Here is a 4,907-nt window from a genome sequence, read left to right on the forward strand (position 1 = left end):
AACACCTGAATGGCTTAATATAGTTATTTACCTTTTGAAAAAAAAAATATAAAAACGGTTTCCCTTCAGTTTTGTGTTTTGGAAAAAAAAAGCCATTCTCTTAAATGAAGAGAACACCTGAATGGGTTAATACAGTTATTTATCTTTTGGGGAAAAAAAATACGTTTTCCTTCAGTTTTGTGTTTTGAAGAAAAAAAAGAAAAAAAAGCAATTCCCTTGAATGAAGAACACCTGAATGGCTTAATATAGTTATTTACCTTTTGGGGAAAAAATAAAAACGTTTCCCTTCAGTTTTGTGTTTTGAGAATCCTGTGTCGAAATCTTGGTATTTTGTCCTATAAATCTACCATCTGAGATTCTGGACAAATCAAAAGGCATTTTGTTGCTTCGTTTGATGAGCTTTGACCCTCCGGGGGGGTTAGGTGAGGGGGAGGCAATACCATGAGGAGACCCAGATAACCACAGGGGGGATTCAAGCAGGAAAATACCCCCTTGGAGCCCCCACGGATCCCACCATCACCGCCACCCAATACTAGGAGCTGCTGCTCGCCTTTCTACGCTCAAGCAACTGGTAAGTTATTTTTTGAGAAGGCTCTCTCTCTCTCTCTCTCTCTCTCTCTCTCTCTCTCTCTCTCTCTCTCTCTCCTCTCTCTCTCTCAAGCAAAGGACTTTCCCTCGCTTTAAAGCAAAGGATTCTCTCTCTAAAGCAAAGGATTTTTTCTTGCACTTTGAAGCAAAGATTCTCTCTTTAAAGTAAAGAATTCCTCTCTCTCTCTCTCTCTCTCTCTCTCTCTCTCTCTCTCTCTCTCTCTCTCTCTCTCTCTCAAGCAAAGGAGTCTCTCTCGCTTTAAAAAAAAGGATTCTCTCTCTCTCTCTCTCTCTCTCTCTCTCTCTCTCTCTCTCTCTCTCTCTCTCTCTCCCCCACACCTTTATAGAATGTATTTAATGCGGCAGAAGGATAATTAAATACTTTAATGACAGATATCATTTGAATATGAGTAGATAAGTAGCACAGTATATTGATATAACTAATTGCATTGTAATCTCTTTCCAAGATTAAAAAAAAAAGAGGAATTAATAGATTAAAACACAAGTTTATATCAGATTATTCCGATTGATGTTGATTTAATATAAGAAATATATATGACATGAGTCTTTTTATAGTTTATATATGATATATCTGTTTTTGACGTTATTAATAGTTTATATATGACATATCTGTTTTTGACGTTTTTACTGTTTTTAGAATGATTTATTGTTAATTTGTTCCCATCATTTATTTATTTCCTTATTTCCTTTCCTCACTGAGCTATTTTTCCCTATTGGAGCCCTTGGGCTTATAGCATCTTGCTTTTCCAACTAGGGTTGTAGCTTGGCTAATAATAATAATAACAATAATAATCTCTAACATAATATTATATAGAGATCGCACGTATAATGCTAGTTGTTCGATATGCAGTTTTGTCAGTACACTGGACACTCCAAAATCAAACCATTGTTCTCTAGTCTTGGGTAGTGCCATAGCCTCTGTACCATGGCCTTCCACTGGCTTGGGTTAGAGTTCTCTTGCTTGAGGGTACACTCGGGCACGCTGTTCTGTCTTGTTTCTCTTCTTCTGTGGTTAAAGTTTTTATAGTTTATATAGGAAATATTTATTTTAATGTTACTGTTCTTAGAATATTTTGTTTTAATTGTTGATTCTCTTATTTCCTCTTTTCCTTTCCTCACTGGGCTATTTTCCTTGTTGGAGCCCCTGGGTTTATAGCATCCTGCTTTTCCAACTAGGGTTGTAGCTTTGCAAGTAATAATAATAATAATAGTACTGTCTCCTTGTTATTTATTTTTTTCATTTATTAAGAAATATATATTTACATTTTCTTCCAATTTATAATATTATATATACATCATATTATATTTACATGAAGGTATTTGGTAATTAACATATGTTCACAATTGCAACTTTTACTATTTATCTAAATATGTTTCTAGATTTGAAACATCTATATACGTTTTTAAATTACAAACATCTGGCATCTAAATACATTTTTTGATTACAAACATCTAAATACGTTTTTCATTACAAACATCTGGCATCTAAGTACATTTTTTAATTACAAACATCTAAATACGTTTTTCAATTACAAACATCTGGCATCTAAATACATTTTTTTAATTACAAACATGTAAATACGTTTTTCAATTGCAAACATCTAAATACGTTTTTAAATTATAAACATCTAAACACGTTTTAAAATTACAAACATTTAAATACGTTTTAAAATTACAAACATCTAAATACATTATCTAAATACGGTTTTTAAATTACAAACATCTAAATACTTTTTCAAATTACTAACATCTAAATACGTTTTTAAATTACAAACATATAAGTATGTTTTTAATTACAAACATCTAAATACGATTTTAAATTCCAAACTTCTAAATGCGTTTTTTAATTACAAACATCTAAATACGTTTTTAAAATACAAACATGTAAATTTATACGCTTTTGAAGTACAAACATCTTAATCTTTTTATTAATTATAAGCATATAAGTACGTTTATTAATTACAAACATCTTAATACGTTATAAAATTTCAAACTTCTAAATACGTTTTTAAATTCAAAACATGTAAATACTATTTTAATTACAAACATCTGAAAACGTTTTTAAATTACAAACATCTAAATACGTTTTCAAATTACAAACATCCAAATTACCAAGATTTTAATACCTTTTTAATTACAAACATCTAAATACGTTTTTAAATCACAAACATCTAAAAACGTTTTTAAATTACAAACATCTAAAAACGTTTTTAAATTACAAACATCTAAAAACGTTTTTAAATTACAAACATCTAAATTACCAAGATTTGATTACGTTTTTAATTACAAACATCTAAATACGTATTTAAATCACAAACATCTAAATACGTTTTTAAAATCCTAACTTCTAAATACGTTTTTAAATCACAAACATCTAAATACGTTTTTAAAATCCTAACTTCTAAATACGTTTTCAAATTACAAACATCTAAATTACCAAGATTTGATTACGTTTTTAATTACAAACTTCTAAATACGTTTTTAAATTCCAAACTTCTAAATACGTTTTTAAATTCCAAACATCTAAACACGTCTTTTTAAATTACAAACATCTAAATAAATTATTTAATTCCAAACATCTAAACACATTTTTTTAAATTACAAACATCTAAATAAGTTTTTAAATTCCAAACATCTAAACACATTTTTTAAAATTACAAACATCTAAATACGTTTTTAAATTCCAAACATATAAACACATTTTTTTAATTCCAAACATATAAACACATTTTTTTTAAATTCCAAACATCTAAATACGTTTTTTAAATTCCAAACATCTAAACACGTTTTTTTTTTTAATTACAAACATCTAAACACGTTTTTTTTAAATTCCAAACATCTAAATACGTTTTTAAATTCCAAACATAACTGGTGAACAGAACGCCTGTAGTCAATGTTACCGGAGAGACCCGTTGGCTTAGCTGACATCTGCATAATGAAAGAAGCCAGGAGAGAAGAACGCATTGAAATGGCTAAGGTTAAAATATAATCATTCGATGGGTTTCCCTCTGACGGGCGTGATACTGGCCGGGGAATGCCAAGGGGAATCTGGAAGTCTAGACAAGGGAAGGGATGATCTGGGATGGTCCTATGACTCCTCTCAATTGGGGGATCCTGGGAAAGGAGGGCGTAGGACGGAAGGAGTCTGTGGGAATGGTTGGAAGATTATAAGGATTGTGGGGTGGGAGGAAACAGGAATGAGATATATAGTAGAACGATAGAAGTGTCAGTATAGGTGAGTGCTCTCTCTCTCTCTCTCTCTCTCTCTCTCTCTCTCTCTCTCTCTCTCTCTCTCTCTCTCTCTCTCTCTCTCTCTCTCTCTCCTGTGCGTGTACAGTATACTCTTTTATGTATATCTGAAGATTATGATTTCCTTTCAAAGCATATAAAATATTTTTAAACAGAATTTTCAAGTAAATCTCTCTCTCTCTCTCTCTCTCTCTCTCTCTCTCTGCGTGTACAGTATACTCTTTTATGTATATCTGAAGATTATGATTTCCTTTCAAAGCATATAAAATATCTTTGGTTAGCAGAATTGTCTAGTAAATTTATGGTCTGATTAATACATTCTATTAAACGTTCTAATAAATTAATTTTTCTTGTTGATATAAAAAAAAAAAAACGAAGAAAATTGACAGTGAAATAAAAGTTGGTAACAATTTTGTTTAGTGTCATCAAAATTGGCTTATTAATACCACTGAAACAATAAAGACATGATAGTATATAAGCTTTCTTGTTGATATGGAAAAACGCGAAGAAAATTAACAGATAAATAAAAGTCACAATTTCTTGTTCAGCGTCATGAAAATTGACTTACTAATACTATTGAAAAAAGATATAGATATCCTTTGAATATACGGAGCTATAATAACTGTGAATCATTGTGCAACCCAAACACAGGGCCAAAGAATGAATGGCATTTTTTGGAGCTGGATAAAACCAGAGAACGATGCCCTTTCTAACAAACATGTTGACATTCGCTAGTGAGCCCTGAGCCCTCGAGCAATCAGAATTTATGAACTGGTGGAACGATAGCGAACTGACCGAGCATTTTTGGAGGCTTTTATTTTTGGAAAGTCTTTTGTTTACGTTGATGGGAGCTTTTGTTGGATGTTACTACAGCGAGTGATTAATTATTTCCGCCAACGAAGTAGGGAGGAGGTTATGTTTTCGCCTCCGTTTGTTTGTTTGGGAATAACTTCTTGGTCGCAATTTTGCTCATAGAGTAGTGAAACTTTTAGGGGTTAATTGAGACGTGGAAGTTATTCAATATTTTAATTTCTAGGTCAAAGGTCAAG

At 31.4% G+C, this 4,907-nt stretch overlaps 1 protein-coding gene across 1 annotated transcript in view; it reads left to right on the plus strand.

The window, feature by feature from the left end:
• The first annotated feature begins 206 nt into the window (after positions 1-206).
• Positions 207-4,907, plus strand: part of LOC137643765 (pleckstrin homology domain-containing family H member 1-like) — a 170,255-nt gene continuing 165,554 nt past the window's right edge. The window contains exon 1 of the mRNA XM_068376453.1: positions 207-571. The gene's annotated coding sequence lies outside the window, so the exon portion shown is untranslated. The remainder of the gene's footprint in view (positions 572-4,907) is intronic.

Source organism: Palaemon carinicauda, chromosome 7 (genome assembly GCF_036898095.1).
Source record: "Palaemon carinicauda isolate YSFRI2023 chromosome 7, ASM3689809v2, whole genome shotgun sequence".
In the NCBI taxonomy this organism is placed as follows: Eukaryota; Metazoa; Arthropoda; class Malacostraca; order Decapoda; family Palaemonidae; genus Palaemon; species Palaemon carinicauda.